We start from the raw sequence: 15,373 nt of genomic DNA, 5'->3' as shown, positions 1-15,373 counted from the left end.
CTTTAGAACATCCTTCCACACGGCGATGCGTATGTTTGTGCAGTTATTTACCAATTCATAAAAATTCAAATACTCAGAATAAAATGTAGCAAACAGAAGAGCAACCATAAGCATGAAAACACATCAGATTTATTCTGCCTGCCTTGTTTACCGGTTCACGGAACGCTGCATGCAAACAGAATGCAAATGCATTTGATTGAATCAGGTGATGCCGAGGTAATTGTATTTGGAGAAATGTCCAAGATTTTTTTTCATCATTATCAGTGGGGGGTTTTCTTTATGAAATCCATCTTAAACAAAAGCTATCATCACTCCCGAGCCTTGTGATCTTCCTTTGTCACATGCGGATGTGGATGCGTCTTTAATTTCCTTTCAATTAAAAGTAAATATACGCCTTTATTTTTTTCCCCCACTGTGAAATCCAAACAAGAGGAGTCAACATGAGCAGACAGGTGAGGAATATTCATTTATATCTGCCTGCCATTTTTTCCTTTTTTTTATTGTTGATGCTGATGATGTGATTCAACAGGCAACACTGTGCCTGCATGCCTTCATGCCTTCTATCAAACACACCCACGAGTTTGTAACCAGAAAAAAAAAGAAAAAGAAATCCTCCCCGCCAGCTTGTCTTGTTCAGAGCTGGATGGGATAGACAAACAAACACCAAACAAGCGCAACACAACACAAACTTTACTTCATCATTAAATGGCTGTTAATCCATGTCTCCCATGGCTACAGTAGCTTTGATCAAAGCAAAATTGTCACGAAGATGCAACTTTTTCTGTTTGTCTCATTGTCTATCATTGTAGATATTAATGCAGTGACAGCATTAAAGCTTATTGACAGCTGCTGCTGTCTAAAATGCGTGTTGTATGTTATCAGCTCTTTGTGTGGATGATTTATCTGACATGTAGGAAGGTTCATTCTGTTTAGTTAAGAGTAATTATAGCTTTCCATAGGTGTGTAGCATCAGTAGTCACTCGTGTCTGACTAAACTTCTACTGTTTCTGTTGATATTACTGCAACTTTACTACTGTAATTATTGCTGCTTATGAGGACACACACACACATGCTCATGCCGCACACGCACACACACACACACACACACACACACACACACACACACACACACACACACACACACACACACACACACACACACACTTGTCTTCTATCACACAAACTACAACCAAAGCTGACGGAGTAGTAAAAAACAACAACACAGGATTAAATTTTCTCATTTCACATCAGGAAGGACACTGGTTTACCTTAAGTAATACTGAGTCAAGGACTTGATTGAATTTCACTGATGTTGTTACGAGGTCACATTTCAGTGTGTAATATGATATAAATTTCGTTATGCCATCCCTCCTCTATCTGTCTCTCCCGGCCCTGTGCTGGGGACTCTTGTTGTGCTTTTAAGCTAGCCTGCCTCCTTGTGCCCTACACAACATGATGGATGTTCCCATCCTTTGCAAATGTTTTATTGCATCTGTCATTAGCCAGAGGTGGCACACGCATACTGGAACAATGTTCATGTGTGTCAACGCTGCACACTGTATGAAATCAGGTAGCCTATACACTGTACACCCATGTGCAGATACACTGATATGCTGAGATGTTGAATCAAACATTGCATGTATGCGTTGCACTGCTGAGAGAAAGGAGGGCCACTGAGTGTATTGTAAAAGGTGCGGTAATATATCTGCATGCACGCAGATGTTCATTCCCACCTTCCTGGATAAGTGACTGAATAGGGCTGTTCTTAATTGGGGAATTCCCCTGGTTTTACTTATGAAAGTAAAACTGGTCATGGTGAGTAATCCTCAGACTGTGGCACCTGTTTAATGTCTTTTTGCGCATTATACTGTAGATTTAAAGGAAATAGTAGATTGATGACATCATTGGTCATGGAGGCTACACCCTTATGACAGAAGAAAATGCATTACAGTCTGAAGATGTGGAGTTTGAAAGGCATAAGGTGCATGGGTGTACTTGCTGCATTATGGAATTTGTAGGATCCAGTGTTACTGGACCTTGTCTGGAAATCCCTGTCCCGGCAGCACAAATTTCAATCTGTCTACAAGTCACTCCTTTCTGAGAAATCGAAAAGCTATATCATTAGAATACTTTTGTCAAATCACTTTTTGTCCTTTATCACCACTTTCTACTAGGCCATCGGTACACGAGCTGTTTGACTTGCCAGCACCACCTAACATCACACATATACCAAACAGAACTGTCCTGTCAAACAACTTGAAGTTCCTTGGAGGCACGGTGGCTCTGTCAGATCTTAGAATAGTATTTTAACATGAGAAAATATACTTGTAGTAGCAGTGAAGACAAGAGTTTTGGATTTGGCACTACTTAGTCCCCAAAGCTATTCCAACATCTTCTGTTGGAGGAATTACCCAAACTGGACAATTTTGTAGTTATTGAGAAATTATCTTCAGTCCCAGGAGATACAGGAGAGGCAAAATGTTATGTCAGCCCATCTAATGGTTTCTGGCTTAGCCAACGAACCAAATGATCAACTCCTAGAGTCACACTGACAAACATCAAAGAGGTGAATGATCTAGAAACAGACGTTAATAAACATGATCTATAGAACCATGGAGTCCTGAAGAACCCTTCTCTGGGATTACCAACCACAGAGACAAGATTCAATTTATTACATTTTAAGCATAGTAAAATATCTGAGTTTGTGTTTTTTCTCTGATAAATTTTATTTAGTTTATCAGGACAGTGTAGTCTCTTTGTGGTGTCCACTCAACCTGCCTGCTACCCACCTGCCTTTTTCACTTTCTTTTAGGCTGCAACAGAAGACCACAGGCATTACAGGAGCCTGCCTCGTTGCTCTTTTGTTGTTTTGACCCTGCACTTTGTGGAGAAGTTTTGAATAACGGGGCTTCTTGTCCTGATGGTTTTCATGGAGGCATCATGCAAAATGAATAGAGGTGGCACATTTTATTGAAGTTTGATTTAAAGAGCAGTGAGGTGTAGTGTGGAAGGCAGAGAGACAAAGAAAAGGCAGGAGGGAAAGAGGAGAATCTTATCATAAATTATTTTACTCATATCCAGCGCTGTCGACGTATGTTGGATTGGTAAATAATGTATCACCCCAGCGCATAATTAGGACAACAACGCTATTCTTTTCCCTCCCTTACGCTTCACATTAACTGCAGTTTGTAGCTGTTGTTTGATTCATCCTGCTCCTTAATAGATGTAGAGCTCATGTGATTGACCTGTTAAAAAAAGATGTCCAATGGCCCGTAAGTACTGAGGCTGAGGGAACACGTGCACTCATCAGATTCTTTTTTAAGATTCATGTTTAGATCTAAATGATATAGGTTATCACATGAATTCTCATTATCATTTAGACACAAAATAAGCAAAGGTAATGGGTCCTGGAACACAAGAGGTGCCCTGGTAATGTTTGTTGCCAGCGATGTACATTGCCTTCACAGATTCATTACAGCCCAAATGCCCCCACCATTGACTCTAACGCAATGTGACAAAATGCAAAGCACTGTTAAAAGAAAGGCAGGCGAAAAAAGACAAGAAAAAAGAGGAGGTCATTATTTAATGTATATGTCTGCATGTGTGTGTATGTGTGTGTGTGTCTTCCTCTCTTGTCTTTCTTCAGCAGGAGATAACACCTTTTGGAAGAACTGCCTTGAAGCATTATCCCCCAGACATGATACATGGCTAATCTTCAGCTTTGAGCCATTACGCTACATTTATCTGTGACCCCCTCTCTCTTTATATCATTACAGTTAAAGTCCATAAAAGTGTGTTTAGACAAAGATGAAGGCATTACCTGCTCTGAAACCCCAAGTGCTATTAGAGGCTTAGGCCCCTGCCGGTGTGCACTGGATATTAAATATCCTTTATCTTAAACTCTCTCTCTCACAGCGCTCAAGGTAAGCTGATATCTCACTTTGCTCTGCCTTATATTGCCATAGGCGTAATAAATACACAGATATCAATGGGCCAAGTTTGTCCCAGTCTCAAACGATTATGTGAGGCATGCCTCCCCTTTATGTAGTGGGAGTAGCAGGAGAGCTTTTATTTATTTCCATGGGAAGGTAAGGACAGATATAGTTACAAAGTCAGACAGAGTTGAAGAGCATTGCATGTTATTACTGAACTCAGGGGCAAAGCAAACCACCCAGACCATGGCCATGGACGCACACACGCACGCACGTAGACAGCTAACAAAGATTTACATGTGTACACATTTACACTGTCATCATCAAATGAGTTGCTCAGAATGGGAGGGGGGCACTGATACACTATCTCCTCAGAGGACAAAGAGTTGACATTATTGTCTTAAGGACATGTGTAATATACACCAGACCAAACCAAACCCTAACATGACACTCTTTGAAAAGATCACCTCTTTTAATGCAGAGCATTAAAAACTTCAGTCTTCCACCCATGATGTTAGAATACTGGCGAACTTGAGGATGAAGTCCAAAGTCATTAGATTTAAAATAACATTAAGGCTTCTAGTTCGAGAGCAGTGAAATGATTCACCTAATAGCTGTACAATTATTATGACACATTCTCTGTAGATGTTGGGTTGTTTATGTAGATTCATTATGAACAGTCTCCTCACTGTGAGCAGCTTTGACTAAAACTTTCCAAAGTGTCAGTGCGCCTAACAAATATAACTCAAACAGTCACAACAGATCTGCTGATATTTTCTATTGAAGCCCATGCATTGCCTTGGCATCATTTTGTCATAATGCACCAGTTTGTGCACATGTCGGTTATTACATACACTCTTCAGATTGGAAGATGGTTGCTAGCACACCTTGGATTCTTATGTGTACATGTTTTGTCCAATATGTTCAGTGTCATGCTATGGTCTCACTGTGTCAGGGGCCACTGTGTACTGTTTGTAGTCTTGGCCTGTCCCCACAGGAACGTCTTAATGACATTACAATATCTGACAAAATACTCTCTTGATGACCACCGAACTGCTGACCTTAGAGGGAGTCTTAGCTTGAAGTTCACTTCCTTAATCTTCAGAGGTTTTCTTGGTTTTCAGACAGTTTCATGGTGGGTAAAAACTTTTACAAATGCCAGTGCTTCACTCCTCAAAACATTCCGTAAAGCAGAACCTCTCTCTGTCATGCTATGCCTGAAAGAACATGCTCAATCATTCACTTCCACATTCTCGTCAGGTGAAATCTTAAATAGCAAAGGATGTTTTAACACAGCTGATTTGATCGTGTCTTTGAATCTTTCCATGTTGTGTAGTACAATAAGCAATATGGTCGCTTGCTTTATTTGTAGCAATTTGACGGCATTGACTTAGTTCCATGATGGATTCTGCCTTGTCTGCTTGATTTTGAATTTTTTGCCAAAGGTTGTGGAGCCCTGATTAAGTTCATAGCATAGGTGTGGACAGATGACTTAGACTCAAATCTTTAGACTTGTCAATATCACAAAAATACTTGGTAATTGACTTGTGTAACTTCCCTTTAACCTGAGCCTTTGGACCTTAAAAAATGTCTGAGTTACATTTTCTCAATATATTAATGTTAACTGCACTGAGGTAATACATTCCTTGGGCTGTACTGAAAGAGAAAGCTGGGTTTTCTGAGTTGGCCTACTTGCACAGCTGTTATTGTCCAGTACCAGCATGCATTGCGAGCTAGCAACCAGCCCAGCTTGTATGGGCTATTTAAACACATCCAAAACTTACTCACTCTTCAACTTGACCACTGACCATTTCTGAAGGCATGCAAATGGTGAAAACATGTTAACCCTTTAAGACCTAAACATCTGCCTTATGCTAAGCTTATGGTATTTGAATTACTGTAATTCACTGATGGACAAAATTCAAATTGTTGCTGAACACAAGATAAAAAAGCTGCCATTACGGTAATGATGACACACACCAGGAAGAGAGAGTTGTTTGGAGGATTTGTTGGTAAAAAAAAAAAAAAAAAAAGGAGTTAGTTAGTCAAGTACCCTTGAGATATCACGAAGGTCTTCCAGACAAAAGCACTGCCCAGTGTTCAGTCACAATTTGAATTTTGTCTATAGCGCAAACCATTGTGAGTTATGGTAATTCAAAAAACACATGCTGTAACGGATTGCCGGCGGTCCGTTTGGTTACTATCAGCCTAGAGGAGGTTGTTATAGACAGACTCCCTCGGAGCTGGCATCATCAACAGCATACAATAAAAACACTCCGCACAAGAACTTCTTGGTGGCAGAGAAATTCAGTATGTATTGGTGATGATGCAAATGTCATCTTTTGCTCTCTGCTGCTCAGTATCCGAGCATATCTGCTTGCATGGCTAATGCAGCTGCAGCCACTGTATCTCTCTCCTGTATTGCTGCTTTCCACTGTAAAAAAAAAAAAAAAAATTAATAAATAAAAAACAATTATAATAATAACTTGGCTTTGAATTCTTTTTAGCCAGTGCAGTGTAAAAAGTATATTAAACCATAGTTAGTAACAAGTGTCAAAACAAAACGAGGCAAGAGGTGGATTTTGAGCCCCCTTGTCACTGGAAACAACAAATCAGTCTCCAAATTATATGGCCGTGCTCTGCAATCTGTTAACATGACAGGATTGAGATCACTCATCACTCCTTCATGGAGAATGAACTGCCTTGCCATGTATGCGATCCAAATACTGCTGTTTGTGTCTGAACCCAAGACACAGTCAAACTGATACATTGCTGGCTGGGCTGCTGGTATTCTTATAAAATCAACAAACAATATGATAGAAATAATCACTGATGTCTAATATTAGCTCACATATGAATTGACAGCTTCCTATAATTCCTATCTGCTTCTCATAAATAAAAACCCACAAGTACAAGTCAATTTGATAGTAAAATTAAGAATATTAGTGAGACAGTAGTACTAATACTACATTGTAAAAATACAATGTACTTCCCTTTGTGAGTGAATGAGAATCCTGCAGTGAAAAGAGCATTTCACTACAAATATGAAAGTATTTCAAAAAGTAAACTTTACTGTACCCCTCTAGACATCATGCTATTATATCCTATTATACCTGTATTTTATTAGGATGTGTTACACTCTTGTAAAATTGCAGGATTAACTGAGATTATGGTGTTAGATTCATAGGATCTCTAATGAAAGAAACACTGAAGAATTGAAGCCACCTTTCCATGCACCTGTTCTTAAAATGAATTATAGTAACACTACTAATTTGTCATTTTGTCTTGGTGCAAAAACCTCACAAGGAGTGTAAAACGTAACTGAAGGACTTCCTGTGAACTGTCCTCCTTTAGCCTAATCCTGTTTGACCTCTGTTTGATCTCCCTCCAAGACTTTTGTGTCTCTTCAGTACCTTTGTAGTTTTGACAGGATCAATTATGATAAAACGGAGTCAACAGCACTGGGTGTCATGCACCTCCAAACTCCAAAGCATACACATAAACAGTAAAGGAAGTAAATGTGCGAAAAGAGAACTTGAGAGTGGAGTCCATGGCACTTACTTCCACTGGACCCATTGCTCTGTGATGCTGGCAGGCTTGTTTAAAGAATTAATTTGGTCAGTGTCCAAATGAAATTAAACATAGTATACCCTGTAATATCAAGTTGAACTCTGTCACATTTCTCATCAGCTTTGTTTTAGGGTTCTCTTTTAGAGTTCATATTCATTATGCCATAATACTGAAACAACTGTATCTCTTTTCCCCTGCACTGAGTCACTTTCACAACTTTCATTACCTCTCCGAGGGCAGGCTGAGCTAGCTGGCGGGGGAGATGGGTGTATATCTCCTAGCTATAACCCGTCGTCCCCAGAGTATGGAGGTCAATGAGATTAACCTATAGCTTCTTTTTCCTTCATTACGTACTCCAAATTACACCCACTTACAGACAAGAGAAAGAAAGAGGGAATCATATATGGGCTGATATCTATTTAAAATCTAATCCCTTTGGGTGAATTGCTCAGCCTTTCCATTTCTCTTATGTTTCTGCCTATTGCCTCCGGGCTCCGTTGTGCCGTAGTGCGCTGCGGCACCATTCAGGAAGGTGCTATAACCTTGCCCCTGTTCATATTAACTTTAGATTCATCTGCGCTAATATAGGAGACACTTAAGATTATAACTCCCTCTTTTCTGCTGTTATTGCTCAGTTAAACATTACAGACCCATAGTCGATTGCTCTGTTGGCATGAAAGTAACCACACAGCTTGCTCTGGTTGTTTACTGTTGATTCCTTTGGTTGTACCTTGAAGCACATCATCTCTTTCTAAACAAGAGATTATTCATATTACCTTGTTTAGTTTGACGAAATGCGATGCTGTTGTCAATATTCTTTCACTTGCCAGAAATGCATGCATTTTAGTGAAAACCATATGTGGACGGAAGGGTTTTTTGCATAGTTTTATGTTTTTATTTCTTGTAGTTGAGGTCAGGGTTTGAATCTGAAAGAGTGTTTGTTCCTCAGTAGGCAACCACACTGACATTTTATCACTGTTGACATATTCTTTGTATATATCTGTATATGATATAGCATAATCTACATCTGAATTTCCTGACTTTTACCACAGTCTCTTTTTTTCTTGTTTAACTCTGGAATGATGCTTTAAAGGCTGTATTCAGATTTTATGATTTTGTTTTTGAATATGACACAGAATAAGAGTAATGTTCTTCATGATGTTTCAAGTATACATATACACTGGTGAGACAATAAGATAAACACAGGCTATAAACAAAGTCTGGAAAACAGGATTTTGATATACAACTTGCTTCAGTTCTGACCATGTATCTATGCCCAAACTGCAGGTGCACTAGTCAACAAAACTGGATTTCATATGTCATGAGCAACAGTCTGGAAAATGACAGCATATACAAAACACAGGAACATTGCTTGGATAAAGGGGAAGTTGAAACTAACCAATGTGACAGAAATTATGTATACAATGGATAGGGGGATACTGCTAGTTGGTGTGCAACCTTGTGTAATCCACCTTTGTTGCAGTGCTTGCAAAGATGACTCACTTACTTCAAAGTCCTCTTTCATGCAGTGTTTACATTTATTGGTCTGAATTCTTTTGTTTAGTTAAAATGATACTTATTGAATGCATTTGAGAGTACTCACATGCGGAACTGTTATAGTACTCTGCTAAGGAAGAAAAAAAAACTGCTGACTGGAGGCTTTCCAAATCACATGCTCAAAACTGCCATTATTCTGTATGGAATAGTAATCCATTGGCCAGACAGGAGAAAGCTCTGTTTGATGATCAGAATGTCTTGAAAATATAGATACAGTTTGAAATAGCAATAATTTCACTTTTTACCAATCAGAATGCTTAAAGTTACACAGCATACAAAGAGTTTTTATGACCTGCACCTCAGACATATATAGTGACATGACACTACAGATATTCTCCCGGGAATGAAGACCATACCCATTATAAACTTTTGGCTGTCCCTGTCAGAAGATACAGTATCTATCTTTGGCTGTCACTCTTGCATACTGAGAGCGAAATGTGTTCATTTTAAAGGTCTTGCAACCAAAGAACTCCTGCTGCAAAAATCACAGATGTGACATATACCTAATAATCAATAATCAGTCCAGGAAGGAAGCACATAATGATTCAGTGACCAGTCCCCCGTAACAACCATTCATTCATTCATGTATTCTAAAATAATACTTCAAGCTGTCTTGCGCATATATGCCTCAATTTCCTTTGCATGACTATGGTCAGGTTTCAGATATTGTATTAAATGCATCCTGGGTGATCTGATCAGTGAATGTGTGCGGTTTTACTAAGTAAGAGAGAGTTCACCACTTCTTCTATAAAGTTATCATGATCACACACGCTTCTGAAAGGGTGACTTAAGTGTGTGTGTGTGACTCTGCAAAATTCTTCTGCACCATAAATGCTCTGCGTGTCATTTGTGTATAAGATGCTGAACTGTGGTCGCTCAAGATGTATGTGTATGTACACACTTTTAGAGGTGGCCACATATGATCAGATCCCCATGAGTGCTGCTAAGTACTATGTCTGAACTGGATTGTACTCCACATCTTTAGATTTTTTCCACACATTTCATGTTACATTCTATATGCACCAAACTTCTCTGATATGGATCTAAAAAAACAGGGTTGAACATCAATGTGTTTTTCACAAACTTGCTTATCAAACTGAAATACAACTCTAATAAATGATAATGTTAGTCTGTGTCTGTGTGTGCTGGTGGTGCAGGAAATTGTTCTTGCAACACCAGTCTTCTTGCCTACACTATAGTCATTTTAACTGAGTCTTTCCTGCCCATTGAAGATTAAAATCAGATACTAATACGGAACAAGTTCATAGGAAACTGTGCCTGTACTGGGTGTAAAACTGAAAACGAAGGCAGCACAAGCACACTGTGTGGGTAATAAAGGTACTGCTCTGGAGTGGGCTAGGTTCGTTCTTGCTCCTGTGTTAGCCTTGATGACTCTATCTTTCTCAGCACCTCTCCTTTGTGGAGTCCCTCAGGGATCTATTCTTGTGCCAGTCTTGTTCATTCTGTACATTCTACCCAGGGGAGCAGGACTTCTTAGTGCCCCAAGTCTTTCATTCCATTCTTATGCAGATGTCTAACTCAATGAGACCACTCATAGACTGTCTCAAGGACACCAAAGATTGGGTAGCCTTCAATGTTTTAAATTTCAAACTGAGCTCATGATACTTGCACCTAGTTGTGGCTACAAGGCTCCTCATATGGAAAAGAGTGCCATGCTCTGTTAAAAACCGGATCGGATGAGATAATTGAAAGTGATATTTAATCGGACAAACAGGTAAAGTCAGTCATCCTGACCAGTTGCTTCCATCTGAGGATTGACTGATTGATTTGATTTTTTCTAGTTAAAGGGTTTTCAAAGAGTCATGCTGTACATGTTTTCATTTGGGCTTGTGTTTGCATATAAGCCCCTGAATGGTCTGACTCCAACTTATCTTTTTGACATGTTCCATTGACATCAGGTTTGTTGACCACAAGTTTGTATCACAGGGGAGAGTAAGCTGTTGCAGCCTCAGGCTCCGGAAAAGTTTGCCTCTGTGCGTTCACTGAGCATGCCCAGACACTGCCTGTTTTTAAATCTCTTCTTAAAACTAATTTTTATTACAATGCTGACATTTTTAGTGTAACAAAGTTTGTTTCCATGTGATCCTTTTAATTTAAAACTTCCCTTTTTAAATGTGCTTTATAGGGAAATTGACACTGACATAATGCCTTGAAAACCTCTGTAGTGTTTCTGACAGAATGACTGCTCCAGGTGGCCATAGCATTTCATATGGAATTCAGTGAGTTAAATATTAAAATTAAGTTGGAAGTACAACAAACCACAGGTGTCATCAGATTAACAAGAACTGAAATCTTAAAGATTTAAGTGAGTAGCATAACACAATACAAATATGATTATACGACGTTCCACCATGAGCTGTGGCACACTTAGTTTAAACTGATGTGGTAGTTTTAATTATGTTAAGCCCTTATCTATTCTTCCTCTAAGCTGAAAGTTTAGGGACTTATTATAAATTTTTCGAACTGACCAAATATCTTGTCCTCCATCAGCCACTGCTTAACTTACAGGCATTTTTCCATAGCTTTTGGTTAATTACAGCACCTGGACTCATGCTCTTGGAGGCCAACAATATTAAAGCTGCATCAACTTGTAGCAATTATCATTAAGCGTAGAATTCAGATAGTGACCAAATGGGAACCCTGCAGGACACAATAGAAAGCAATGTTCAATATTCAGTATTATCTTAACAGTAGCAGTGAAGAGCAAATTTGTTTGTCAGAGAGCACATCAGACGTTCATAAGATGATAAGTGGTGTGACTGATAAAGCATCATTGTGGTGGGTGTGAGAGAGCAGGGAGCAACCTGGCTCATGTAACTTCCTGGTTATGAATAGTCTCTGCTGAAAGGTCAGTGCCATGACAACTCTATGATGGATGTCACCGACGTCCAATTAAATTCTTCTAAAATAGGCACCGTGCAAGGTCTTGTGTGTGCTTATTAAATATAAAACAGCTAAATCAAAATCGGAAGGCCTGCCTCTCTGTATTTAGTGCCGACTAGCACAAACCATTTAGTTTGATTTCTAAATTATTCATTATTTCATGTTAGGGGGTCGATTATGAATATTTAGACCTAAACATAAACACACAAATATACATATTTTCTGACTTTTCAAACTTTGCTCTCTCACTCCGTCTCTCTAAATAAATAGAAGAGAGCAAGGAACAACACCCCCGTGCTTTGAGGAATGCAAATATTTGTTGCCAGGTTGCTGAAGCTTTCTTTCTCAGATCTATCTCCCTTCCTCGCTTGGTTTCCCTCTCTTACCCACACACCCATGCACTCATGCAAAGACATAAGCCACTTTGAGGAAACTGTTACAGACTATCAAGGCATGAATAAAAGGATGCAAGTTTTTATTTGTGTATTATTTGGTCCAGTACATCTGCATGTGCGCATGTATTGTATATGTGTTGAGAAACACACATGCCCACACACCAGAGGCTGAATCAGCCATTCAGCCTCAGCTTCCTTCCTCGAGTCCAACAATAAAAGTCCTCTCACTTTTTAAGCCTACCTTTGGTTGAACTTATGCTTCTCTTTTTTTTCCCCCATGTCTTGTGTATCCACTCTGAAATTATAGATGAGGATAATAATAATAATGTCATTTTGTACCGGAATCTTAGTCATTACCTGCAGTAAAGTGCTTCTAATTGATACCACCAGAGAGATAATGATTACAATGCCCTCCAGGAACATATTATTGCAATATTAACCTTTGTATATACTTTTATGCAGAAGACTCTGCCACATTAAGGGATCTCTAAATCTTACTTGTGCGCTGTAATGCCATTACAAAAGAATGGATACTCGGAGGTGTGCCCTTTTCCTGATTAAGTGTGTCCAGGGGTTTGCAGCCATCTCCAGGAAATGGATGACATGGCAGTGTAATTTCCAACGTCTTTCTCTTCTCTTAGTGGTTGAAGAATTCATTATTGCATCCCTTTGTAATTGTGCACCAGGGATAACCTTTTCTTATTCCTGTGTAGGAGTGTAGGAGTATCAGAGTGTGTTTGTATATGTTTCAGTTATGAGCATATGCATAGGTGTTTACATGACACCATATGGCTGATCACCAGTGTCATATTTACTCTGCATGGATGTTCGTAATATTTGACCAGCACACTGTTACGTCACACTCCCTGAAACAAGACAACATCCACACAAGAGGCTATTTTTGGATACAGCGCTTTCTCCCAATAAGTGGCCCATACCAAGACCACAATCCTTACTAGTACTGTTGTACTGTAGTAGTATGAATTTTATGAAAGAGAGTTACCATGTGACCACCATGTGGTTCCCCAGTAAAAGTATAGGTGTTTGACCGGAAAAATACTATGGAAGATTCTTTGGTTAGTAAATATTTTGCAGAAAAGACTATATTACAACTGATAGAGGACTGATGAAAAGAGATGAAGGACTGCAGTCTGCAGTTACATGTCTCTCTCTCTTTCTCTCCCTCTCTGTGTTTGTGTGTGTACTTGTACAGCTATCTTTCCGAGAACCAGTTTAAGTTTTGTGCCATCAGTTTTATAATGAGGACATTTGTGTAAAGTGAGGACATTTTGGCTGGTCCTCACTTTTTTGGCTTCACTTTTTGTCTGTTTTGAAGGTTAAAACTCAGTTTTAGGGTAAAGGTTACAATTAGGTTATGGTTCCTGTTAGAGTTAGGGTTAGGGTAAGGGGCTAGGGAATGTGTGTGTGTGTGTGTGTGTGTGTGTGTGTGTGTGTGTGTGTGTCTTAAGAACTGACAGAAGACAAGAAATTTAGGTATCTGAATATTTCTCTCTTGGCTTGACCCCAGATTGGCTCCCACCTCTGCACTCCACCCCTCAGCAGTAGCAGTTTTCAACCTCTGGTTGTCACTGTACAAAGCAGGCTTGACTCTGCCAGGATAATAATGGTGTAGTCTTGCTGGAGCTTGTTTTTATTCAGGATATTGTGAGAATCAAAGAGGTTACTGTACACTCCTGTAAAGTGGCACATTAATGTATGCTATATAATTTTATTTTGAAATAATATATGTGGCGTGGTTTTTGGTTTTGCAGTTTTGGCACTTTTTTTGAGAAATAACAACACACACATCACTTGTCTAAGCAAATACCCCAAAACATATGTTAGGAATAATGACCGACAAGGTGTCCACTTCAAAGAGCATAATTCCCCTTGTAGCTGCCTTTGCTCCAATACTTATTTGTTGGGGCTATTACAGTCAAGCCATCCATCTGTACTGTGGATTTCTAAAAGCGATATATGCATATAGTGGACTCTACAGACATAATTCTCCACAAGTGGTTTGACCAATGTGTCACAATGTACCTATTAAACAGAAATGACCAACATTAGTTACAAGTTATAGATTACAAAGTGAGAAACAGGGTAGCTTTCTTTGCTGCTAAGGGCTAGTGGTTAACAGATGAACTGGTCAGCCGGTTAACTGAGCCTATTAAATGATATTTTGAGATAAGTGTCAATGGCCAATGATTGCACTCAAGAGAGCAGTAAACAAAAATGTCTGGAGATTGCCTTGTTAATGTTGCTGCTGTGGAACAATGATCGGCCTTGTCAATATTGCTATCCTATAGGCAATCAGCGGAGACTGTGAAAGAAGGGAAAACATGACATTGCTGCATAGAACCTTGCATAAGAATAAATGGTTTGGTCATACGTTTATTTTGCCATGCTTAATAGCATCTAGTGGTTAGCGTCTGCATATTTAGATTGATTCCAGTCTTCTAGTGAGAAAATGCAAATAGTGTTGGTTGTGAATTGTAACAGTATCAAGCCTCGAAAAACTATTGCATGGAATGGTTGTGGCATGTTAAAAATAGGCTTTGTTTACTCTGGCTTCATGTGGCTGCTAACTAGTCATTACTGTCATGTCCAACTCTACAATGACAAGGAGAGACATCATCATAGTGTAGCATGAACAGAGCCTAATATTCAGGTTAACTGTTGCACTGAAACCTATTTGGATACTTTATGATTGATAAGTCCTACAAGGATAACCGCAGCATCTCACACACTTCCACTAGACCACCCACATACACAGGTTACCCAGAAGGCCATCTTCCTAAAGGGGGTGGCTCAACCGGTGACATATAACCTCCACTAATGTACTTCAGCAAACTGTGATAATGCAGGCAATAAGCATAGAAAAAGAACAAAAACAAATTTAAAGTAAGCTGTTTAGTTTTTCACTTTTTAATAGATAGATAACAACTTCAATTCAACATAAAAACACAAACATAACAAAACGTAACAGCCACTCTACTACTAAGGAGACTGTCT

Source organism: Mugil cephalus, chromosome 3 (genome assembly GCF_022458985.1).
Source record: "Mugil cephalus isolate CIBA_MC_2020 chromosome 3, CIBA_Mcephalus_1.1, whole genome shotgun sequence".
Classification (NCBI taxonomy): Eukaryota; Metazoa; Chordata; class Actinopteri; order Mugiliformes; family Mugilidae; genus Mugil; species Mugil cephalus.
This window is presented reverse-complemented; position numbering follows the sequence as displayed.